Here is a 27,810-nt window from a genome sequence, read left to right on the forward strand (position 1 = left end):
AGGCAGTTTAGGATGCATGGCCCAAATGTTAGCAAGAGAATAATGGTCATGCATTAAATTTTTCCTACCAATGAAGGTTCTTGGTCTTTGCCTGTAGGTACAAGTGTGCCCTGATGTCGAGACTCTGCTGTGGCTGAATATCTGTGGTCACAATTTTGTGTTTTTTTTGGAAGAGAAGCCTCAGGTCAGAGAGGGGTTCACACGAGGAGTCGTGGGGGGGGGTGTCTGTTGCCCCAGGTTGTCTCTTCAGAGGTTGGGGGTCAGGTGCCCCCCTCACTCAAGTGTGATGCCCCCAGGGAGTGATCCCTGCAGTTTCAGGGCAGGATGGGTGGTTAGGATCACTGAGTGGGGTCCGGTCCTCTTAGGAGTGAGCTGATCTTGCGTGTTTCCAGTTTTCCAGGTGTTTAGGTTCACCCAGTCTCCGGGGGGGAAGGGGTGGAGGCAGGTCTCCAGGTCGGTGGGTGCAGGCAGCACCTTATCATATTACGTGAGGGCTTTCATGGTTTCTCCTACCTGGAGGGTATACTTGAGTTGTTCCATTTCAAGGGGGCTAATGTGTCCCTTCTCTTGGGCTTGGGAGTACGTCTACCATACATGACTTCAAATGCACTTAACTTTAACTTACCTCTTGGGGCTAGCTTCATGCAGAGCAGGGCAATTAGTAGCAATTTAATCCAGTTTTCTTGAGTCTCCTAGCTTATAGCTTGACTAAGGTTCGTTTTAAGGTCTGATTAGATCTCTTAACTTTCCCTGACAATTGGGGTTTCCAGGCTGAGTGCAAGGTCCATTTTATGCCCAGTGCCCTTGTTATCCTTTTTGTCACTTGTGGCACAAATGCTGGGCCAGTATCACTTTGTAGGGATCCTGGGAGTCCAAACCTGGGGATTATCTCTTTTAGTAATACTTTAGCCACTGTGGCTACTGTTTCAATTCTAGTGGGGAATGCTTCTACCTACCCTGAATATGTGTCCACTGGCACCAGGAGATAACTGAAATTACCCAGTACTCTTGGCATGACAGTGAAATCAATCTGCCAGTCTTCCCCAGGATATGTCCCTGTGGTCTGAATGGGGCTTATCTGGGAGCCTCTGGGGCGTCTGGTGTTGAGGTTGTTCATTGTGCAGATGGGGCACGTCTCAGCTATCCAACTGATTATACAGTACTTTTCATGCCGGGAGTTACCATGACCTCAACTAACCAATTATACAGAGCTTCCCTCCTGTAGTGAGTTCCTTGATGAGCCTCTCTGATGGCTTGACAAGCTGCAGTTTGGGGAAAGAAGTATTGCCCATGTTCATTAACTAGCCACCCATGGCCTCCTAGATCTCTATTGAAGTCCTGTTTTGGGGCTTGTCTAATTCTTCCTTTGTGTAAATTGAGGGATAATTGGATGGATTTGGCCTCTTAGATATGAGCGGTAGTTGCCAAGTTACTGGCTCTAGGGCTGCGCTTTTGGCAGTTGCCTCTGCCTTGTTGGTTTCCCTTCATTACCTCTGCATCCCCCTTTTGGTGACCCCAACAATGAATCATTGCCATTATTTTGGAAGCTACACTGCTTCTAAGAGCTTCAACATGCTTAAGCCACTTTTACCTGTTTATTCTCCCCTGTAAGCATACGTCTTTCCTAAATAGCTCCTTGTGGTTGTAGGATGGCATACACATACCAGAAGTCAGTGTAAACATTTAAGATCTCCCTTGTCCTGAGCTCTAAGGCTCAGGTGAGGGCTATCACCTCAGCCTTTTGGGCTGAAGTCCCTGGGGGTAGGCTTCTTGCTTCTATGACTTGGGTCTGGGAGGTTACTGCATATGCTGTCGGCCTTTTTCCCTCTCTCATAAAACTCCCATCTGTGAACCATTCCTTTTTGGCATTTGGGAGAGGCTCACTTCCTAGATCAGAAATAGATGGGGTGACTGGAATAGATCGTGTCCATTGTTTCTATATGACTATACTCCAGGGTCCCCATTTCTGTGGGTAGCAGGGTGGTAGGATTTAGCCTGTGACAGGTTTTTATGGCAGCTACTGGGTTGTCTAAAAGCACATCCTGAACTTGAATTGAACTTCTGGGGGATAACCATTCTGTTTCCTTAGAACTTACTAAAGCCTGAACCTGGTGTAGAGTCTATATAGTGGTTGGCTGACCAAACATTAACTTTTCAGCCTCCCTTAGCAAGGTTGTAGTAGCTGCTACTGCCCATAGGAGTTTGATCCATCCCTTAGAAGTTTGATCTAATTGTTTAGAGAAATAAGCAACCAGTCCCAGTTTTTGAGCTAATACCTTAAGGGTGATTCCCTTCTGTCTAGAATGTAAAGGTCAAAGGGTTTAGCTAAATCTGGAGGACCAGGGCAGAGGCCTGAAGTAATTGCTTTTTCAATTCTTGAAAGGCCCCTTCACATTCTGAATTCCATTCAAAAGGGTCATCATCCTTTCCTTTCAACTTTTCATATAGAAGCCTAGCTATTAGACCATGGTTAGGGATGCAGATGTGGCAAAACCTGGCCATCTCCAGGAAACCCCTAAGCCATCTTCTACTTTTAGGAGGGTGAGGCTGCAAATTACTTCTTTCCTTTCCTGGGGTAGGCTTCTTGGACCTTCTGTGAGAATGAAGCCTAGGTAGGTCACCCTACTCTGTGATATTTGAGACATTTTCTTGGACATCTTATATCCTTTATCAACTAGGTAGTTCAGGGTGGTTACAGTATTTTTGTCAGAGGCCTCCTTAGCAGAGCTGACCATCAGAATATCTGGTTCCCTCCTCCAGGTGTAGATCTTTTAGGTCTTTAGCTAAAGTTTCTTCAGAGATGGTGGGGGAATTTTTTAACCCCTGGGGCAGAACTGTCCAGCAGTATTGTTTTTATTGTGTGTTTGGGTCCTGCCACTCAAAAGCAAATATTTCTCGTGACTCTGGGCTAATGGAATACAGAAGAAGGCATCTTTTAAATTCAATACGTAATACCAGGTCCTGGTGGATGTTAGAGCTGCCAGCAGAGTATAGGGATTAGGGACTACAGGATGTATATCCTTGGTGGCTTCATTGACTTCTCTGAGGTCCTGTATCATCCAGTACTCCTCACTGGGTTTCTTTATGAGGAGAATGGGGGTATTACAAGTGGATTGGCATGGTCTAATAAGGCCCTGGTCCATTAGGCCTTGTATAACAGGGGCGATGCCCAACAAGGCCTCCCAGTGGAGAGGGTCAGGGGATGATACCTGAAAAACTTCCAGTTCTGCAGGATGTACCCTAACGGACTATCCTTTGGTGTGCTGGATATTTGGTTCCCCTTACCTTAGAAGTTCTGTTTTGGATTCGTTTCAAACTACGGGGAGTTGGCGGGAAGTTGGAGTGATTTGTTGGTATGCAAGTGACACAAAATTTGACCCCAAGTAAGATTTCCTCTCTGGGAAATTTGGAACCCTCACCAGACTATTAATGGATTCCTCAAAAGACCAAAATGAGGCATCCAAATTATGTGGACTCTGATACAACTGTGGGTCCCCCTTGAATTTGTCATGGCCTGTGCTTGAGATAGTTAATCCCTCCTCAGTCAGAATATCCCACCAGAGTTTAGATGGGATTGCCTGTGAGTCAGAGCAACTTAGCTACGTTAGTTTCTGACCAACTTGGTCTGTTAGGGAGTGGCAGAGCTGTCTGAGGCGGAGGCCTTCTCTTTCCTCCTTTCAGTGGAAAAGGAGGAGTTTTTGGACTTCCTCCCAGGTGAGAGCTAAAAATGAGGAATTCCCACGGGGTGCTTTCCAAATCAAAGGGCAGCTGCAGTGCTGTGCTGATACCTGGAGGAGAACCTGTGGAACCTCAGTTGATAAAGAATCATCGAAGGTTCACCTCACAAGCAGAGAGGAGAGGAGAGGTTTGGTGGTGGGTGTCTCCTGTTCTTGCCCGAAGCTCACAGGGCTTACTGATAATGGGGCTCCTGGTCATGCAAGTGGTTCACAGGGCTCCCCAGCCCACTTCAGAGAAACTAGCGCCGATCAGAAGAGGTCAAGTTACTGGTCCTGTACCTACTTTGGAAACTTTTTGCATGTGGGCACCCTGGTACCTTTTCTTGAACTCAGATGGAGCATCCTTGTTCCATTTTGTCAGGTGGTCCTCATTACCTGGGCCTTTTCCCAGTCTTGCCTCTTGGCTTACGGAACTGGCCACTCTCTTTTTCTAAACTGAAAGTGACTATAGAGAATGCTACCATTGACTCCTGGAGGTCAGCAAGGAAGGCAAAAGCCCTGGTGTGGCCACTACTGCCTTGGAAAGGGGACAAGAGGACAGCACTACTGGCGAGACATGGGCAAGACTGTCATGGCTCCCTCTTGTCCACAGGTCTGCACCATCCCCAGGCATCTGGCACTGTGGGAAGGCCAGCCAGAGGCAGTGGGCATACGTGCATGAGTTTCAGTCTCCGATGCACAATGATGCCATAGTGTTATCCCCTCAAGGGGGTGCAGTACAGATGACAGTGGGGGCTACGCTGTGCACGCACAACACCCAGGTATTGGGTTGCTGGACACAGTTGCTCTGAATTTGGCTGAAGGCTGCCGCCGTTCTAACCTATCAGAGTGTCCTCAAAGATCAGAGTCATTCATCCTCATGGGAACCTCCCAAAGCCTCCACTGTCCTCCTGCTGGAGCCAGGGCCAGCCTGGAGCCTAGTGGATAGGTGCAGGCAAAAGGGCCAAGGTCTGTCCATTCATGGTTGCCAAAAATTTTGTTACCGACCCTCCCAAATCAGCTCCCACAAGGGTCCTTCTGCCCAGTGTCATTTGAGTCAATAGAATGAGACTGAGTTTGGTTCAGAAGCAAAGGAAAGCTTTATTCTTTGATCAAAGAATGGAGAGTTACAAACCCGCACTCTAGAGCACATGCTCCCTCTGAAAGGCTGTTGGTGGGGCTGCTCTATAGGGTTCTTGTCAGTGAGGAGAGGCGGAGATCTGATGGGTCAAGTGCAGCTGTGCTCTCAGCTCCAGATCACAGTGCTGGGTGCAGCATCTCTGAGGTGTTGGGTGCAGCCATTCCGCATGGGGAACTCTGGTCTGAAGGGCTGGGTGCAAGGCCTCTGCACTTGGCACCCTATGAGCAAGTGAAACTAGACTAAGCACAAAGGGAAAAAAAAAGTTGGACTTTATAACCTAGATTCTATTTTTATTTCCTGGGAATTGTTAATGGGCTTTGTGGGTGATGAAGGCACTTTATCACAAGATCTCCTGCGACCTTCCTCTAACAAGTTGAACAACATCTGAACAAGAGCAGAACATCTGATACCCACAGTTCCCAAGTGGTTCAGATAATTTGAGTTCACAGTTTGCAGTTTTTGAGCTATGTCAGTACACGCCTATGGAGCGGTGCAGTTGAGAAGCATCATAGTAGTGTGGGGAGACCTGATTTCTTGCTGTGGTCTCATTCCTGACCTGCTGTACACCATACATAGGCCCCTTTTCTGGCCCCAACCTCTCTGTTATACAATGAGGGGCATGGAAGAGATGCTTTCTGAGGATCCTTCTGCCTCTGACAGGCTGCAGTTCTCAATTTACTGAGACGCAGGCTCCTTGGTAAGGATTCTGGGAAGGATTTGGGCTGAGGCAACTGTTTTCTCTTTTCTCATTTGTTTAAATTTCTATTTTAAAAATGAGAACAACATCCCTGAGAACTTGCATCTCAAGTTTAAGAGCGAGTGATTGCACTCAAGCTGGTGTCACTTTGGAAGCTTTTATTCTAAATTCTTTATCAGAGAACAGTTAACCCAATTCTACTTGGACCCTCACGGCAGTAAAGTCCTTGGGATGGAAAAAGCATTTTCCTTGCCTTTTTCATCTGGCTCAGGCCCTGGAGGACTCAGAGGCATCTGTGAGTCTGCCTTAGGACATGGCTATTTATACTGCTGGTTTATCCTTGGAAGTGATTGGAAATAATCCCTAAATGCCTTAGTGAGTATCCTCTCCAGTTTCTGCACAGCACAAATGAATGTCATGCAGCTCTGAGGGATGCTAACTGCCACCTCCATGTTTGTGTGTGCCCAAGTCTGCCCAGAATAGGTGCATGTGGGTTGGTGTGCTGAGGTAGCCAGGGGTAAACATTAAGGGAGCCTTCCTTCTAGACATTTCTTGGGAGGGTTTCCTCCTGTCCATTCAAGAGAGGCAGCTGGTGGTGTGGCCTGCACCAGAAAACATCTTTGTAAATGCATTCTGCAAATTGTGGAGGCCAAGTGCTAATGAGGACTTTAGCTTGAACCAAGTCCCATGTCTCTTAAATGCACCCAGGATGAGTTTGCAGTAGCAGGCTAGCCAATGCTGACTGAATAGTTAGAGGACCAGGAAAGTATGGTGATTCAGGCTTCTCAACACCTCCCCTAGATGGTTCAGTGGTCAGACCTCCCCAGAATTCACAGGCTACCCTTGCCACCCAGACTCAGAACTCACCTGTAACTGAATACCAACTAAGATTTAGGCTTTCGTTTTTATTTTAATTTTTTTAACTAAAAAACTTTATTGAATAAGTTTGACATGTAACATTGTATAAGTTTAAGGTGTACAGTATGTTACTTTGATACATTTATATATTGTAATAGGATCGCTGATGTAGCTATATATATGTATAATATTATTATACAATATTATTGTCTGTATTCATTATACTGTGTGTGAGCTCTCTGTGACTTATTTACTGCTGGTTACAAGTTTGTACCCTTAAACGTCATCCCTTTTATCCACTGCCCTCCATCCCCAGTCCCTGGTAACAACCATTTTACTCTCTGATTTTATAGGTTTAACTTTTTTAGATTCCACATGTAAGCGATATCACACAGTACTTCTAACTAACATTTAATGAGCACTCTGTGCACAACACTTTACCTGATCACCTCACTTATCCACACCTGTGAGGTAGGCATTATTATTCCATTTACAGATAAGAACACTACGATTTGGAGATACAACTAAAATCACACAGTTAGTTATTGGCAGAGCATGGATGGTCTGACTCAAGAGACTAATTGAGATGCTTAGAACATGTATCACCTAACCAAAGGTAGCTGATCTCCCTCAGGGGTCCACATTAGCAGAGACGTGCCCAGAGACCACAGAGCAGAATGAAGCCACATGATAACCAGTGATTAGCAAGGGGCCCAAAGAATGTCAAACGAAGTGAGGAGTTTGGGGGTCAAAGCAATTTTGTTTTCAAATACATTTGTCTCATAGAGAGCAAATCTTTTTCTTATAATAAAAAAAAATTCTTCTCTATTCTAATTTCCCGGATTTTCATTTCTAATTTTATTCCTTTTATTCAGGAGTAAATAAGCTGGTGATTTACCTATTTCATTATTATTTCCCCCCAAAGAAATAGCTCTTGGATTTGTTATTTCAATTCCTAGTCTATTTTCTAATTTATTATATTGTTTTTATTTTATTAGTTCCTTCTTTCTGTTTTCCTTAGGGTTATTTCATTTTATTTTTAATTTCTTCAATTCAGTGTAATTCATTCAGCTTCATTCTTGTTTAATAATATGTTTTTATGACTGTGTCTTTCTATGTGCACTGTTTTGGCCGTATTACATAGATTCCAATACGTAGAGATTTTAGGATGCTTCATTCATTGAATAACCTGGGTTCACTGAGATCCTACTTTGTGCCAGATACTGTGCTACTGGCTAGGGATATGACCTTAGAAATCCCTGCCCTCAAGGAGTTAATTCAAATGGGGAAAATAAAATGAGTAAGTAAATAAAATAATGTCAGACAATGATAGGTGCTATGAATAAAATAAAGCAGAAGGAGAGTGATGGAGGAGGTGGGATAAGCTGAGAGTTAAACAGAGACCTGGAAAAGTGAGGAATCAATGAGAAGGGGAGGAATATCTCCAGCAGAGGGAATGGAACGTGCAAATGCTCCGACGCAGGACATGCTTGGTGTGTTTTAGGATCCCCGAGGAGGACAGTATGACAGAAAACGTTTAGGGAGAAGTGGATGGAGGGGACTGGGGAGGTGTGTAGGAGCCAGATCATGTGCATCAGTATAAGCCGTGGCAGAGATTTTGGATATCATTATAGGCATGATAGGAAGATATTCGAGGATTTTGAGTGTGGGAATGATGTGATCTAACTTATGGTTATTGATTGATTGGTTGACAGCTTTATTGAGGTATAAAACTCACCAATTTTAAATGAACAGTGTCATGAATTTTGACAAATACATACAGTGGTGTAAACATAATCAATATATACAGAACATTTTCCATACCTCAGAAAGTTTCCTTGTGCCCTTTGCAGTCAATCCCTGTTCCCACCCCCAGGCTCAGGCAGCCACTGATCTGCTTTCAATGACTATAGTTTTACATTTTCTAAAATTTTATAGGAACAGATCATACAAACAGTCTTTTGCGTCTGACTTCTTTCACTTAACAATACTTTTGAGATTCATCTATGTTATGTAGTTTGTTCTTTTTAGTGCTGAGAAACATTTCATTGTATGGATATACCACAGTATGTTTATTCACTTACCAGTTGATGGTGATTTCAGGTTTTTGGCTATTATGAATAAAGCTTCTATGAACATTAATGTACAAGTCTTTGTGTCGACATATATTTTCATTTCTCATAGGAAAATACAAGGGGTAGTATTGCTGGGTCACGTAGTAAGTGTATACTTAAACTGCTGAACTGTTTTCCAAAGTGACTGCATCTTTTTGCTTTCCCACCAGCTATATGTGAGATTTCTAGTTGTTCTATATCCTAACACTTTGTATGTCTTTCTTAATTTTAGTCATACTAGTGGGTGTTGGTATTTCATGCTTTTACTTTGCATTTCCCTAATGACTAATTATGTTGAGCATCTTTTCGTGTGCTTATTTGCCATTCATATATCTTCTCTGGTAAAGTGTCTGTTCAGATATTTTGTCCATTATTTTACTGGTTGTTTTATTCTTATTAAAAGTTCTGAGAGTTCTTTGTATATTCTGATATAAGTCCTTTATCAGTCATGTGATTTGCAAATGTTTTCTCCCAGTCTGTGAACTGCCTTTTTATTTTCTTTACAGTGCCTCTCAAACAACCAAAATTTTTAAGTTTTAAATGTAGATGAAGTACAGTTTATTGGGTTTTTTATTTTATGTTTTGTGCTCTTTATGTTCTAAAAATACTTGCCTACCCCAAGGTCACAGAGATTTTCTGCTATGTTTTCTTTTAGAAGTTTTATAGTTTTAGCTTTGATCTTTAGACTTATGATCCAGTTTGTGTCAATTTTTTGTGTATATGACATGAGGTACGGGTTGAGGTTATTTTCTCCTTTTCCTTCCCTCACCTCCCCACCCTCCTCCCTCCCCCATCCCTCCCCACCGTCCTCCTTCACTTTCTTCTTCACATGGTGAAATCCAATTGTTCCACCAGTGAAAAAGACTATTTTTCTCCATTGAAATACTTTCATATCTTTGTCAGAAATGAACTGAGGATATATGTGAGCTCTTTCTGGACTCTCTATTCTATTCCACTGATTTATGTGCCTATTCTTATGCCATTGAAACAATGTCCTGATTACTATAATTTTATAATAAGTTTTGAAATCAGGGATTGTAGGTCCTACAATTTCTTTCTTTTTCAAAATCGTTTTGGCTAATTTGGGTCCTTTGCATTTTCATATATAAAATCAAGCTGATTTTAGAGTCAGCTTGCCTAGATTTGTGTTAAAAAAACTTCAGATTTTACTTGGACTGCTTTGAGTATATAGATAAATTTGAGGAGAATTTATATTTTAACAGTATTGATTCTTCTGATCAATGAATATGACATAATTTGTCATCTAGTTTGGTCTTCTTTACTTTCTCTAATGTTTTACAGTTTTCTCTACATAGATATATTAAGCATATTTTGTTAAATTTACCTATAAGTTTTCATCTTTTTGTTGTTATTGTATTATATTGCTTTTCGTTTCAATTCCCAATTATTCATTTCTAGTGTATAGAAAAACAGTTGATTTTTGTATATTGGCCCTGTATCCTGCAACTTTGATAAGCTTTGATAAGTCCCTAGTTTACCTTAGGTTTCATTCTTGGTATTGTACATATTATGGGTTTGGACAAATGTGGGCTGATATATATCCATCATTATGCTATCATACAGAGTATTTTCAGTGCCCTATAAATCCTCTGTGCTTTACCTATTCATCCCCCCCTCCAACCCCCTGCCCTTGGCTCCAGCTCATGACAACCACTGATCTCTTTACTGTCTCCATAGTTTTACCTTTTTCGGAATGTCATATAGTTGGAATTATACAGTGTATAGCATTTTGAGATTGGCTCCTTTCATTTAGTAATAAGCATTTAAGGTTCCTCCATGTATTTTCATGACTTGATAACTCATTTCTTTTTGGTGCTGAATAATATTCTGTTGTCTGGATGTACCACAGTTTATTTATTCATTTACCTAATGAAGAACATCTTGGTTGCTTCCAACTTTTGGCAATTATGAAAAAAACTTGTATAAACATCGACGTCCAGTGTTTTGTGTGGACATAAGTTTTCAACTCCCTTGGGTAAATATCAAGTTTGTGCTGGATCACATGATAAGAGTATATTTAGTTTTGTAAGAAACCATCAAAGTGGCAGTACCATTTTGCATTCCCACCAGGAGCGTATGAGAGTTCCTGTTGCTCCACATTCTAGCCAGCATTTGATGTTGTCAGTGTTTGAAGATATTGGCCATTCTAATAGGTGTGTAGTAGTATATTATTGTTGTTTTTAATTTGCATTTCCTTGATGATATATGATGCAGAGCATCTTTTCATATGCTTATTTTCCATCCGTTCATCTTACTTGGTAGGTGTCTGTTAAGGTCTTTGGCCCATTTTAAAAATCAGGTTGTTTGTTTTCTTATTGTTGAGTTTTAAGAGTTCTTTGCATATTTTGGGTAACAGTTCTTTACCAACTGTCTTTTGCAAATATTTTCTCCCAGTCTGTGGCTTGTCTTCTCATTTTCTTGGCCTTGTCTTTTACAGAGCAGAAGTTTATAATTTTTAATGAAGCCCAGCTTATCAATTATTTCTGTCATGGATCATGGCTTTTGTGTTGTATTTAAAAAGTCATCACCATACCCAAGGTCATCTAGGATTTCCCCCAATATTATATTCTAAGAGTTTTATAGTTTTGTGTTTTCCATTTAGGTTTATGATTCATTTTCAGTTAATTTTTGTGAAGGGTGCAAGGTCTATGTCTAAATTCATTTTTTTTTTTTGCATGTGGATGTCCAGTTGTTCTAGCACCATTTGTTGAAAAGACTATTGTTCCTCCATTGCATTGCTTTTGCTTCCTTGTCAGAGATCACTTAATTATATTTATGTGGGTCTATTTTTGGGATCCCTGTTATATTCCATTGAGCTATTTGTCTATTCTTTCACCAGTACCACACTGTCTTGATTACTATAGTTTTAGGTAGTGTCAGTCTTCTAACATTATTCTTCTCCTTCAATATTTTGTTGGCTGTTCTGGGTATTTTGACTCTCCATAGGAACTTTAGAATCATTTTGCTTATATCCATAAAATAAGTTGCTGGGATTTGCCTGGGATTGCATTGAATCTATAGATCAAGTTTGGAAGAACTGACATCTTGACAATATTGAGGCTTCTTATCCATAAACATGAAATAACTCTATTTATTTAGTTCTTTGATTTTATTCATCAGAGTTTTATAGTTTTCCCTCATATAGATCTGTACATATTTTGTTAGATTTACACCTAAGTTTTCATTTTGGGGTTGCTAATGTGTTATTCTTTTTTATAATTTCAAATTCCACTTGCTCATTGCTGGTATATAGGAAAATGATTTACTTTTGTATATTAACTTTGTATCCTGCAACCTTGCTTTAATCACTTACTAGTTCCAGGAGCTTCTGTTTTTTTGTTTTGTTTTGTTTTGTCAATTCTTTCAGGTTTTCTACATAGATGATCATGTCATCTGTGAACAAACACAGTTTTCTGTTTTCCTTCCCAATCTGTATACCTTTTATTTCCTTTTCTTGTCTTATTGGATTAGCTAGAACCTCCAGTACAATGTTGAAATAGAGTGGTTGCTAACATTTTTTAAAGGATTTTTGTCTATGTTTATGAAGAATATGAATCTGTGGTATTTTTTCTGATAATTTCTTTGGTAGGTTTTGTTTTCAGGTAACATTGGCCTCCTAAAATAAGCCTGGATGTGTTTGCCCTTCTATTTTCTGTGTAGACTTGGCATTATTTCTTCCTTACATATTTGACAGAACCCTCAGTAAGTTTAATAGGTATAGAGCTATTCAGATTATCTATTTCTTCTTGAATGAGCTTTTAAAAAATATATTTCATGGAATTTTTCCTTTCATCTAAGATATATAGAATTTGTTCATAATACTTTCTTATATTCATTATGTTTGAAGAATGTGTAGATACATTCTGTCTTTCATTTCTGTTGTAGGCTTATTTGTCTTCTCTCTTTATTTCTGGGTTGTCTGGCTAGGGATTTATCAGTTTAATTGATCTTTTCAAAGAGCCAGCCCTTGATTTTATTTTCTCTATTTTCCCCCTTGTTTTTTTGTTTGTTTGTTTGTTTTTGGCTGTGCCACGTGACGTGTGGTATCTTAGTTCCCCGACCAGGGATTGAACCCCCGCCCACTGCAGTGGGATGGCAGAGTCTTAACCACCGTACCACAGGGGAAGTCCCTATCCCCCTTGTTTTAGTTTATGATTTCTACTGTTATATTTATTATTTTCTTCCTCTGCTTACTTTGAGTTTGACTTTTTCTTTTTCTAGTTTATTAAGGTAGAATCTTAGATTATTAATTTGATACTCTTATTTTCTAATTTAAGCATTTAACATTATACATTTTCCTCTGACTCTTGTTTTAGCAGCATCTCACTGATTTTTGATATGTTGTGTTTTAACATTTGTTTCTTTCAGAATGTTCTGTATTGACTGAAAAGCAAGATTGATCTTTACCAATTTGCTCAACTTAAAAAAAAAACAGGGGTCTTTGAAAACTTCTCACATTTACCATCTAGGAACAAAATAATCAATGATCAACAACAAGGTCCTACTGTATTGCACAGGGTACTATATTCAATATCCTGTGAGAAACCATAATGGAAAAGAGTATAAAAAAAGAAGGTATATGTATGTATAACTGAATCACTTTGCTGTACAGCAGGAATAAATACAACATTGTGAATCAACTATACTTCAGTAAAAAATCAATGATCAATACAAATCAACCATTTCTTTTATAAGCCCAAAATTTACAGCCAGAATTTTTGGTAAATGCTATGTTTTGTACTCCATGGCTGAAACTGATATCTAGTACTTTGAACTAGAATAATCTTTCAGCTTTTGAACGTAATGATGACAATAATAAAGAGGATATTTCTGAAATACAGACATATGTTACCCCTAATTATGGTAAAAGTGACGGTGGTAGAAGGGAGAAAGGCATTAACATTTAGCAAGCATCTGTTATATGTCCAGATCTGGGCCAGGAATACACATTATCTCAGTCATTTCAATAACTCTATGAGGTAGGTATTTAGAGATAAGGAAACTGAGGCTCAGAGGGTTGAAGTTACCTTTCTAAGATTATATGTAATTCATTCTCAGGGTGGTGTGATGTCAGAGAGTAGCTTTTTTTTTTTTTTTGGCCACACCACGTGGCATGTGGAATCTTAGTTGCCCAACCAGGATTCGAACCTGAGTCCCCTGCATTGGAAGCACAGAGTCTTAACCACTGGACTGCCAGGGAAGTCCCGAGACTAGTCTTTTTAATACTAAAGTGAAATATAGAAACAGTAAAGAAAACAACAAAATTAAGCATTTTTGTAGCAATTTTATGTGATAGCCTTCTGAAGTAGCTCATGGTATAGCTATTCACAGGTTAGTAAAGAGGTCTTTGTTCAAAGTCTTCTTGTCTTAACCACTGCCTTGCTACTAATGGATTATGTTCTGTTCTAGCACTTGGCTTCTCCCTCCCTTATTTGCCACATAAGTTTTATCCTTCATGCATTTAGAGAAAGCAGAAAAATAACCTGAACTATCTAACACTTCAAAAATAAAGAAGTTGATTCATTGTAACCACAAAGATATTGATTGGCACAGAATACTGTATTTGTCTGCTGGAAGTCAGATCCCAGTTTTGCTCAGTAGGCTATCAGAGGTTCCCCAACTCCTTTTCTTCTGTCTCAGCTGCATGTTTATCTTAGGGCTAGTATATAACTTCCAGGGAAAGAGAAATTACAGGGTGGAACTTTGTGGTTACTGTGACATGGCATCTGCTTTCTCTGGGTAAAATAACAGGGAAGTGAAACCAGTATGAGAATTCAGACTTGCAGAAGACAGTTTTATCATCCATACATCTATTTACTCATTTAACCTTTACTAAATAAATATTAATTGAATGCCTGCTATGTACTAAGAACTGTACTAGGTTTTAAGAATCAATAAATGACAAAACAGAGGAAACACCTGCCTTCCTTAAGCTTATTTCTAATAGGTTATAATAAATAGAGGATATTGAGGACTAAAGTTATGCTAGGAATTATTCCAAGTGCTTTACATACATTACCTCACTATTGATATTCTACATTGGAGAAGAAACTGAGGGTGAGAAAAGTTAAGTAACTTACCCAAAGTCACATAGCTAGGAAGAGGCAGAGCTGGGATGTTCTCACGTTGTATATACTCAGCGCCATCCTAAAACACTAAGGGAAATAAAGGTGAGTCAGACATAGATCCTTCAAGAACTTCACCAACTAGGAGAAGGGATGAGCTAAATCAACAACTATGACACATAGAAATAAGTGTCATTAGAAATGTTCAGAAACAAGTTAAATTTAAGTGTAGAAGGGGAAAGAAGCATGTAATGAGAAGTTTTCAGGGAGACTGTCATGGAAGATGCTGTGTTTGATATGGGTTTGAGCACATAGAAATGAAGACTGAAGTAAATAAAGGAAAGTAAATAAAGTCAAGGCACAGAAATCGGAAAGCACATTGAGAGCATATACATCAGTTTGACTAAAGCATAGGATACATGAAATACTAAGGGTATAAAGATGAATAGAGCTGAAAAAGTCCTAGACAAAATGTTGGCAAATTGTGAGCAACAGTGTAGTGAAGATATTACCACTACCTCACTGTGAGAACCTGTTCTTTAAGCATTTGAAAATGCATCATGTAACCATATCAGATTTCCAAAACACATTTCAAGAAAGTCCATATCTATTTCAGACGGAAAAAACAAACAAAAACTCCTGTTAGTAATGTAGGTATATGATACAATCCTATAGAATATTTACCCTAAATGAATAGCAAACATCAAGCAGGTAGTGAAGTACTAAAACAAAGGCTTCTCATTTTTTTAAACATTTTTTTGCACTCAGATGTACTTGAATGATACAACAAATTTTGCTGATGTTACATCACTCTGCAGTCATTCTAAATTGCAGCTGACAGCACTTCAAGAACAGCTTATCAAAATCTCACAGGGAGGGCTTCCCTGGTGGCGCAGTGGTTGAGAGTCCGCCTGCTGATGCAGGGGACACGGGTTCGTGCCCCAGTCGGGGAAGATCCCACATGCCGCGGAGCGGCTGGGCCCGTGAGCCATGACCACTGAGCCTGCATGTCCGGAGCCTGTGCTCCTCAACGAGAGAGGCCACAACAGTGAGAGGCCCACATACGGCAAAAAAAAAAAAAAAAAAAAAAAAAAAATCTCACAGGGAGAGGAGTATGATAGCTCTACTTCCATGTCCCTTGTACCAAGAGTTTATTACACAGCCCCCTAATGGCTAGGTCCCCCTTTGGTTGAGAAACATTGCAGTTATCCCAGTAGATAAGGGGTACTAAAAAAATGCCCACTGTCATCACTCTTATTTCACATTGTTTGAGACGTTCTAGCTGATGCAATAAGAAAAGAAAAAAAGTTATAAATATTAGCAAAGAATAGACATAAAGATTTTTGGAAAAATCCCAGTGAACCAACTAAAAACAGCACTCAAATACAAAGATTCAATAAAAGTTCATTTATAAAATAATATTTAAAAATAGATTTCATATGTACCAGAAAAGAAATGTAGTGAGACAGATACCATTTGTAAGAGCAAGAAAAACTTTAAAGGACTAGAAATAATACTAACAAGAGTAATTTTGTAGGCCTTGTATTTGAATAAACCTATAAAACTTTACTGAGGAACATAAAAGAAGTCTCAAATAAATGGAAATGGAACAGTAGTCATGTTCCTGGATGAGAAGATTTAATAGGAAATGATGTCAATTCTTTCCAGTTTAATCTGAAAATTTAAACAGTTCAAATAAACACTAAAGAGAGAGTTTTCTTTCTGAAACTTAAACTAAGTTATTTTACAATTCACATGGAAGATTATATGTAGGAAGATACTAGGACAATTTTGAAAAATATGAACAGGAATGATGAAATTTCCCTTTTAGGCTGCTATAGGCTGAATATTTGTATCTTCTCAAAATTCATACATTGAAATCCTAACCCCCAATTTGATGGTGTTAGGAGGTGGGACATGTGGGAGGTGATCAGGCCTTGAGGACAGAGCCCTTATAAGTGGGATTAGCACCCTTATAAAAGAGACCCCAGAGAGCTCCCTCGCCCCTTCTGCCCTGTGAAGATACAGCAAAAATGTGACCATCTATGAACCAGGAAGCAGCAGTTAAAACCACACTTATCCTTTCTGGATGACCTGACATTTTTATCCTAGCTCCATGACTCACACTGCCAAAATGGCCTTAGTACCCTGACTAATGTTGCCTGTCTCAGTGGTTTTCAAATGCTGGTGTTGGCTTTGAAGGAATTTTTACTCATTTGTGGAAAAATGAGAGAAGTAGGGAAAATAGAGTGGTCTTTGTGATCCAAAGCTTATTCAATGTAAAAAAAAATTATCCTTTTACTGAGATTTTGTTCATCTTAGATTTTAGTGTTTAAAATGATTTTCTGTGAAATGATGGATGTGGTATTTGGATGTTTATTTTTATTATTAAATATTAATATACTAAGTTGAAAAAATAGAAAGTTGATAGCTTGGTGTTAGTGCCTCTAACTTAATTTTTTGTTTATTTTAATGGCACACATAAACACACAACTTCCAAGTCTATGTGCCACTGGTCTATGCTTTGATCCATCTTGAAATGGGTCAGAGAATCAAGGAATCTCAGAATTTTATGAATCTTAGCAACCAAGTATAACCTCTCTGCTAGGTTATCTTCTTAATGGCTCTGACAAAGGACATTGGGCTCCCTCCAAGGAAGGGATCATTGATTTTCACAAAGGATTCTATTCCATTTCTGGACAGTTCCAATTGGAACATTTTCTTTTGGGACAGCAAAAAACATGTTTTTTTTTTTTCTTCTCCAAAATACAGCCTTTCAGATACTTAAAGACAGCAGCCATATCCTGCCAAAAGCTTGTCTTCTCCCTGTTATATCACATCCCCTTCCTGTTTTCTCAGCCAACTGCCACCTGTCAGCGGTAGTTTCTATTGATACAAATACCAACAACTTTGGGTTACTTGATGATCACATTATATACTTTTTGCATATCAAACTTGTAAAATTAAAACAGCTTAAGCTTATGTTTTTATCCCCAGTGACTGCTGCTATTTAGCTAGGTATTCTCCATGTCTATGAGAAGCTGACTTTTTGAACCTATTAAAAACATTATATTTATCCTTGTCAGGTTGATAGTTGCCTATATTTTATTCAGTTATCTGACTACTCTCCCAACTTTTTGTCATTTACAAATTTTGATTGGCATGTTAGATACATCTATATAAGATTATGAGAAAAAGATTAAATAGGTTAGGGCTGAGGACAGAGCCCTATTACTAAATATGACCATAAACTCCAGAATTTCTTATCATGGTCCCAATCACAAATACTGTCTTCTATTATCTTCAGTTATTGGTACAACAAATAGTCAATGGACCTATAGGATTCCACATGAGATTTTTTTTTGTCTATTAGTCATTATCACTTTTAATATAGATGTTCAGCAAATTCCTACATTTTCCTGATTGCAGACATATCACAATATAGTTTGTCAAACACCTGACTGAAAATAAGATATAGCTGTCTACTGATAACTCAGTGAAAAAAATGGCCATTAGATTTGTTTGGCAAGATTTGTCCTAATGGGACCTGGCCATTATTGCTTATTTTCTAAGCTTTCAAAACCACTGATTTAATAATTATTGTTTTGTTAGTGGTTGAAGAAACTAGCCTCAGAGTCTAGATCTACTTCTGCCTTTTTTGGAAAACCAACACATCATTCATTCATTCATTTATTAATATTTAACAAATATTTATTGAGTGTCCATTATATGTCAGACACAGTTCTTGGTGCTAGCAATACAAGAGTTATCTTTACATGCATTCATCTTGTCTTTAAGCACCTTTCCTTTAATTAATTTTTTTTCATGATTTCTCAAAAAATCACTGGCATGAAGTAGTCCTATCCACATATTCTCTCAGGCCCGGAAACTTTTTTTTTTTTTTTTGTGGTATGCGGGCCTCTCACTGTTGTGGTCTCTCCCATTGCAGAGCACAGGCTCCGGATGCACAGGCTCAGCGGCTATGGCCCACGGGCCCAGCTGCTCCACGGCATGTGGGATCTTCCCGGACCGGGGCACGAACCCGTGTCCCCTGCATCGGCAGGCGGACTCTCAAACCACTGCGCCACCAGGGAAGCCCTGGAAACTTTTAATATCTTACTCTGCTTAGCAGCTTTGATACCTCTGGTATCTTAGATTCATATTTTTTCTTCCACCTTCTTCCTTCCCTTTTCATCCTTTCTCTTTTATCTTCCCTTAACTCCTTCAGGCTTGTAGACTCCCTTCTCAAAGAAAAAATAGCCCGGTGAACAGGGCTATTTCAGTTGATTTTGCTGGAGCTGACAAATGCTCTCTGGGGATTGCACACTTGTTGGCATTTGTGGGGCTGGGGCTGGGATTAAATATTGGAAGTCCCAGACACTACTTATTATATATTTATTCTTTATTTGGTCTGTATAGAAGAAAAAAGATAGAAAGGGAATGGAGATAGTCTTATGAATGGATAGGGCCAAAGCTGATGAAGCCAGAATAATCTCTCCCCATTAATTCTTAGCATAGTCAGCCATCTCCCCTGGTTCTCTACAATGCGAGCTCTTTAACTATCATTTAACGGGATAAACATTTTCCTCCCTGCAGTAGTGTGTGGCAAGGAATAATAGTGATATACAGTACTTGAATCCAAGCAATTAACTCCACAGCATTTTATAAAAATGCACTTATTCTCTAAGTAGGAACTCTTGGGCCACTGGTGGAAGAGATGGGCTTTGCATACTTGTACATGTGTCTGTCTTGAATGGGATGAAGGACTTTTTCTGTTTATTCCATAACCTTGGCACATTGAACAAGTAAGGTGAGGGTTGATTTTCGCTTTGGGTGCTTTTGATGAGAGCCACACATTTACAGTGAAGATTTTGGAATGGATAGCTCATCATGGTGAATTTCAGTAACATTTGCAACTTTCTGAAAAAGGAAAAACATGCTGCTTTTCTAGAAGCTTTTTTTTTTTTTTTTCAGTTTTACTCCCAAGTCCTCAACCTTCTCACTGGAATAAAATCCACATCTGTGTGTGTGTGCGTGCGCGCGCACACACACACACACAGAGCTGTTGGGCTTGGAGAACATCATTAATAATGTAACCAAGTCTGGGTGCTTTTTAAAAGTCTATTTCTTGCTTATAAATAAATGGTAATTTGTTTAAAAGCATCATTACACACAGTGTTCAGCCAGATCCCATGCATTCGATTATTTTAAATAAATGGACCATAAATGGAACAAGTTCTTTCTAATTTACAAATGATAGGAAACATTTTTCAAGAAAAAAAAAAAGGAAAAAGTGTAAAATTTGTTCTTAACTACATCTCATTAATGTGGAACTGTTCAATGACCTGTAAAGATTAAAGAATTAGTGAATTGGTGGAATTATCAGAATGAAAAATCTGTATAATTTTGGTTTCAATTTAAAAATCTACTAAACAGTCTAGCGACTTTAGTCTCAGATATTACTTTTTAATATCAGTTCCTACAAATGCAGTGGCATTGGGATTACAAATGAACTGAGTGGAAAGCAACAAATACTATGTTTAAATTCACAGCACAACAGAGGAGCTAAGTGGGAAGGACGAATGCCTTGTGGGGGGGAGGATGGGTTATGTTTTTTCCAGTAGAACAACTGAAGACATTTAATTAAGTGACCACTCTGCTAAGTGGAGCAAAAATTAATAGACATAAATGCATTTATGTCCAGGCAGTGGTGCCTTAATTAAGAGGGCTTCAAATGGAGAACCAGAGACAGAGCTCTTGATATTTAACCAGCATCTTTAGAACATCTTCTTTTTCTTAAAATTTTTCCAGCAATCACAAGTAGTAGAAGGGGCAGCAGGCAGGGAGTGGGGAAGGTCTGACACATTGGTTATAACTTAAAAGATGTAGCCATCCCAGGTGATGAGAGTCTGCTCATAGGCAAGGTGTGGCTTAAGTACCCCCTTCTCCATCCCTTCCTCACCTGTCCACATCAACCTCTTTACCTCATTATGACTCATCCCTATCAGCAAGGGATGGCTCTCTTCTGAGGCATCCCCAGGAGTCCTTTTCTGCTGGGAATCCACTTAAACTTTTTTTTTTAACCTTTCCTGCTGGACTATAATCCTTTTGAGGTAATACATTATTTTTAAGGTCCCTTCATGACCCTCATCATACTAAGCTCAGGGTAGAAGTACAATGAATGTTTTAAATCTGGGATTCCAAACACACTGAAGAACTTCGCAGAGGCAATTTGTGCTTGGGCCCTAGCCTCCTGCTCAGGAAAGAAGGACTGGGAGGGGATTCCTTAGGGAGACAATTGGAACATACCATAGGAGGCTGGTGTAGACTGCCTGGCTTTTTGCAGGAGTCAGGACCAAGGGAAGCTTGTCACTCTCAGGAAGTCCAGTGACCTGGTGCCATAAAACTGGATATGTGTCTGAAGAACTAGGTGCTGTAACTATGGAGAGTTACATCTTTGCCCACCCTCCTACCAGCTGGAATCAGCCAAGATTGTAGTGCTTGCTGCTGGAAGGATGTCCAGTGGCTTTCCCTAAGGGCTCAGGTGACTGTTTGTGCAGTTCGGGAGACAAGAAACATTGCACCCCAAGCTCCTACTCCTTGCCCCCCCCACCAGGTGCCCTGAGAAATAGATGAGAGGTGGACAGGTTGCTAGGGCTCTGCTTGAACTGTGCACACTTTGTGGGAAGGATCCTTCCGTCTGCTGAAGGGAAAGAAAGAATGTAGACCCTTTGCTTTGACAGTGACTCTTGGGAAGTCTTTCTTTCCCCATCTTTGTTGAGGTATGGTTGACAAATAAAAATTATATAGATTTAAGGTGTACAACTTGATGTTTTGAACTCTTCCTACACACGATGGATCATAGGATCATATAGGGCAGATAAGGGAATCCCAGAGCTTGGATCTTCACATTCACACTCAAAAGCTGAACAAACAATTGCTCTCTGCCAGGTACCATGGCAGGCACTGGGGAGTACACACAGACAAGTCAGACAAGATTTCTGCCCTCAGGGAGGTCAAAATCAAAAGAAAGTTTCAGTTTTGGCCAGACAATTATAAAATCTAATCATGAAAGTCTTAGTCAGCAGCCCAGGAGTTTGGGTTGGTTGGGACTTCCTTCCTTCTAGCCTCCTTGAAACAAACCTAACCCCTTTGGATGTGAGATTTGCAGCCAGCACAAAGCCACCACTGCCATTACCAGGCATTCAGGATTCGGCTGGCTCACTCTTCACTGCTCACTTTTGGCTGGTGCTTTAGCCTTGCCACTAATTATTTTCCTAATTTCCTTGACTATACCTTTTGCCAGGGCAGCAGCCCAGAAACTATCTCTTGGACACCTTTCACCTGTGCTGGATATTTTCCACTGCCCCTCAGTCTACTCACTCTCTTTCCACTCTGCAGGTAGACCTCAGAGATACTGTGGGTTTGGTTCCAGACCACTGTAATAAAACAAATACTGCAATAAAGTGAGTCACACAAACTTTTTGGTTTCCCAGTGCATATAAAAGTTATGTTTACACTATACTGTAGTCAGTAGTAAGAGTGCAATAGTATTATGTTGAAAAAAAACAATGTACATACCTTAATTAAAAAAATACTTCATTGCTAAAAAATGATAACCATCATCTAATAATGCAGGGTTGCCACAAACCTTTAATTTGTAAAAAATGCAAATATCTTCAAAGCACAATTAAAGCAAAGCACAATAAAAGGAGGTATGCCGGTACACCAACACTAAGGGGTGCCCTAACACGTACCGTAAACCTAACCCGTTTTCTGTCATACAGAGTGAAGTAAGTCAAAAAGAGAAAAACAAATACCATATGCTAGCACATATATATGGACTCTAAAAAAAAATAAATAAATTCGTTCTGAAGAACCTAGGGGCAGGACAGGAATAAAGACACAGATATAGAGAATGGACATGAGGACACGGGGAGGGAGAAGGGTAAGCTGGGACGAAGTGAGAGAGTGGCATGGACATATATACACTACCCATTGTAAAATAGATAGCTAGTGGGAAGCAGCTGTCACCTGGGACTATTTGAAGATAGCTTAAAGATTATTTGTTTGCACCTACCCATCACTTCAACTTCAGCTCAGATGTGCCGATAATGGGTCGGCGCGGGGTGTTGTTCTCTGCTCCTTTCCGTCTGGATCACTGTGAGTGGGCTGTTTACCACAGCTCTTCTCAGAAGTCCCTCTCCATACAGCTTTTTGGTTAATCATTCCCTTCCCTTCCCCTTCTAGCCCAGAGGTGATAGCAGCTCCCAACTGCAGTAGCTCTAGAGTATTGCAGTCTCCTTTCCTTAAACCTTGCACACACCCTTACAAATAGTTCTTTTGTTAAACTCTCTAAATTACCAGGTCAAATGTGCTATCTCTTTGTCAGGTCCCTAATTGAGGCCACTCTTTCCACTTCATGTCCTTTGGTAATTTTTCTCCAGCCTTACAAACCATGACTATGATTAAGAGGGTCACTGCTTGGACCCTGGATCCCCACATTGTATCTCATGAGAATAGCCAGTGGCCTGCAGTTCACTTGGCGTTGTCCATTTTAACAAGATGAATAGGCCAGGAATGCTGCTAATATCCCACAATGCACAGGATAGCCCCTCTAATAAAGAATTATCTGACCCAAAATGTCAATAGAACAGAGGTTGAAAACCCCTGATCTATTGCACCGTTTCTGCTTGAGGAATTGGAGGAACTTATAGGGGTGTTTTGAGGGATTGATGTGGAAGGTTCCAGGACTCAGAGTATTCTGGATGAACACTTTTCTGGATGAACACTTTTCTAAGAGAGACAGAGCAGGAGTCTGAGGAAGTGGCATTGAGTGTTCGACCTGAGAAATGAAGGCCCTGGGCACTGAATGTTGGTGCCACCCAGAGCTGCTTTGGTTGGGGGGCCGAAGCCCGGAGCCCAGGCTGAAACATGCTAGCCTGCTCCCTGCACACTCCTTGGCCTCTATGTACCACTTCCTTCTCATGTTCATTCGAGGTTGGAACTTGAGTCCATCTGACTGCCAAGCCCACATTCCTCCTAACCTAGCCTGCCCACTCATGAGGCAAAGAGAAAAGAATTTTGAAGAGTGTGTAAAGATGTTGAGTTTTTGTTAATCAGGGAATAGAAATTCCAGACAAAAGAAAAAAGATCTGGGGAGAAGAAGATTATTGGAAGATCTAGAAAGAAGAGAGGAAACAAAGATGTCTTGGGCTGTAATCAAACAGGCTGAGCAAAATGAGCATGATCAAGGCCTGTGGGGATGTAATACGTGGATGGAACTGATTTGCTTTGGTAACCTAAATTTGTGAAAGTTGATTTGACATCACAGAAACTCTGCCCTTTCAGTAATGAAGATGTTGCCTTTTGAGAACTTCCTCAGTGGATCCCTAGCATCTGCCTGTCCCTGGAGAAAGAATCTTTATTAATCATGCCCAGGTGGTTTTTAAGGGGAGGGGATCGGGGGCTCAGGAAGAGTTGACCTGGAGGTCAACACAGAAGACGGTTGCGCTGGAGGATATATCCACAGACGCATGGCTTCCTCCGAGTGTGCAAGGGCTTCCAGCATCCTTTGAAATATGTCAGTGGTCTGTCTGTAATAATTGATGTGCACGGTCCCCCAATCAGGGACCAAAGTCCAATGCCAATTGTTTCTTTTACTTTTTAATGGATTCGAACTCCATACCCGAACTTAGAAAATCAAAGCACTTCTGGAAGATATTTATTAGCGGCCAAATTATAAAAACACATAGCAAACCTTTAGTTTGCATTACAAGTGTTAATATATGCAGAGCCCCGTGAATAGCTCATCTTTCTGCCTCTCTTGTATCTTAAATTTTTCATTACAAATTTCCAGGGCTTCAAAGTAGACTCTCACAGCCAGCGCCTTTTTTCTCCCTTGCATGACAAAGAGCTGTCAAAAACGGTTCCTGGGCTGGCTAGTTTCTTCCCCTTTTCTCTCTCATCTAAATGTCAAACAACTTAGCTTAAATAAAGCCCAGCATTCTTCGTCTGGTGCTTCTCAAAAGAAAAACACCACCACAGAAGGCATCTACAAAGCCCCTAATTAATGTTTCTCATTGATTTGGTTTTAGTGTGATGTATTTTATGAAAAAAATATGAATCCAGAAGGCACTCTCATTAAAATCATTAGCGGCTCAACATCGGCTGCAAACAGCCTGGTGCATGGTAGGGCTTAACAACCCAGACTCACAAAAACACACAGACACAGAAGCTACAACATGCACCTGTGCATGCACATGACATGCTTTCCAGGTCACACAGGACACACCTTGGTGTGTACACATGCAAAATAGTGTGCAAGATATGCATAAGATACCTGCACACAATGCATTCACTGATCTCTGATGCTGAAGTGTACCTATAGGGGCCTGACTGTTCATGGGGTGTACACGCAAGCACACCAATAGGCATGCATCTGATTACCCATGCACACCCAGAGTGCAGATTGCTGTATATACTCACACACAGAACATGCACATACATGTGCACACTGATTAAATGCCCATGAATATTCATGTTTTGGAAGGAGAAGGAAAGAGTTACGTTTCTTGGGATTATGTTCCTGGGAGATATCAAGAAACACTAGCCAGTGGTTTCCACATTGCTATAGTGTCTCATTAAGATTTTTTTTTTGTCATTTCTTTCTCAGTTGGCTTCCTAATACTATGGGCCAAAGATATTAGGACATGCACCTGTCCACCTCTTCTGCTGAGACTTGAGTTTTCTTGGGATGGGCTTGTACGTTTTCTGGAGCTCTCTCTTCTGACTGGTTTCTAGACTCATGATGGGGGTGGAAAAGAGAAGAGAGAGATTTTTGATCTTGATAGGGCAAGAAGGAGAACTCCATGCTTGGAAACTCCATGCTCAAAGATTTAGACTCCTTAGATGGCAGCTATTACCAGTGGTGGTTTTGGGGTTGGCAAAATCTCACATTGCGTTTCCTTTCTAGAAGTCAGTTCTTGGCTAAACAAACCCTGTCTCCATCTCACATCCTGTTTTTAAGGTGACCTTTGTTGTTTTCCAGGAGTGGAAATTTTGAAGGGGCTTCCATGATTTATAGAGGGACCTGGAGGACCTTCTCAACCTCACCTCTAGGACATGTGCACTCTCTGCTCTCATTGTGGTTTGCATGGATCTGCCCTTTTTGTCTTAACAGCCAGCAAGGTGTGGGGCTAGGGAGGAGGGGGCTGAGATTATCTCAAGCATTCCTCCTCCCAGGCTGGCCTAGCTGGCTAGAGTTCAGCCTTAGAATTTGGGGCCATAGCTATTACTGTTACCAAAGAGCATTTTTAGGGACTTCCCTGGTGGTCCAGTGGTTAAGGTTCTGCCCTTCCAATGCAGGGGGCATGAGTTCAATCCCTGGTTGGGGAACTAAGATTCTGCATGCCAAAAAATATATATATATATTTTTACTCTCAAGTTAAGATGCTTTGTTGTTGTTTTTTGTACACATACTTCTTTCAAGGACTTTGCAGGGAGGAAGTTACTGAGCCAACGCATGGTTTATATATTTTCAGAGTCCACGTGTCAAGATATTATCTCACCCTAAATGATACATGAAACTTGGACTAGATGGTGATAAATTGAACAGCAAATCCTCTGAAATGAGACTCCATGTTTTACCTTTCCCTAGGGTATTTTCCCTTAAAGCCATGGGGAACCCAGGCTTTCTTTCAAGGACCCTCTTCTCCCCACTCCCCCTGGGTGCTGGTGGGGCCATAACTGCCCCTCTATACCTTGCATACCCACATCTCCCTGCAAAGAAGTTGCTAACCTGAATGTAGAAAATATACGGGGGAGGGGCTCTGTGTTCAAGGAAAATATACGTCAGAGCTCATGCAAATGCCCTCTTAACCTTCAACCTTCTCTTGAGCTTCCTGCCACCTCCTCACCTCTGTGACATGATCAATAGACTGGCATAGACGTCATTTCTCTCATTCCCTTAAGGTGTGAATGACTGTGGGATCCCCAAGTTTTAGATTTGGAAGGAAGGAAGAAGACTATGTTCAGTAGTAAGCCCTGTTCCATCATCCATTTTCACCAAACTCTGGGGCTTTGGGTTCTTGCTGGTCATTAACAATATAATTGATACTTTGCTTCTTATTTAACTAATGACCAGTGTATACCATCACTCAGAACCCCAGAAAGGAGTCGAAATGAGGACAACTTCAATCTAAGCATATATGAAACCAAACAACATTCAGTAGCGACCCATTGAGATAAAATAAGTAATGGCTACTTTAAGCATTAGAGATAGAGTGAGGGCAGGGGGAGTCATGCGCCAAAGCCTCTCCAGGTAATTAAAGAACAGTCTTCATGTTTTGCCATTTGTCAGAACAAAGTAAATATTGGAATCTTAATACTTGCATCCTCTCAGCTAAATGTCCTTCTGTGGCTTTTGCTCAAATATTGAAAATACTTGTGTAAGTCCTAGTGCAAAACTGACACTGGAGTGATTTATGAAGAGGCATAACCTGCTGCCTCCCTGAATTCATGCATCCACCATCACAGTTCATATCAATTTTGCTCTGGTTCCCATTAGCAATATTGTCAAAAAAAATCACAGAAAAATAACGACCCTGCAAGCCTAGAAATTTAGATCCGGATATGAGCAGTAAATCTGTATTAATTTAATAGTTAAAGTGCGTTAATGCTTTGTAATATTTTTTCTTTATAGAGAACACAATAGTGAGGTCATCTGTAATAAAGATGTTAATCTTGAGCCACCTGCTAGTTTGTTTTGCCTCTTGGGGCAAGAGGACATTAATGGATGAAATATGGCCTCATGCTCCTTAAAATGGTGTTTTATGGCAACCTCTATGCAGGGCTATAAAACACTCACTCTGAGTGATAAAGAGTCTCAAGAAGGGATATACACTTTCCATCATGCCTGATCTGACATTAGCTTTGCTTAACTTATTCCCTATCCACAGACATCCACTGAGCTGGGCAGCAAAGAGAGACCAGGAGCAGTCCCAGGTCTCAGAGAGTAGAATGAGTTGTCTGGCCTCCTGGACCAGTGATTCTAGGGCTCAGGCCCCGGGGAAGATGTCCATTTTTCAATCTATTGCCTATTTTTCTCCTTGGCTCTTCAGTTTAGGAAAACGATCCAGTGTCTATCACTGGGCAGGTTTTGTCACATGCACAAGAAAAAAAAAAGTCATATCATTCA

The sequence above is a fragment of the Mesoplodon mirus genome, assembly GCF_964341445.2.
Source record: "Mesoplodon mirus genome assembly, chromosome: 7".
NCBI lineage: Eukaryota > Metazoa > Chordata > Mammalia > Artiodactyla > Ziphiidae > Mesoplodon > Mesoplodon mirus.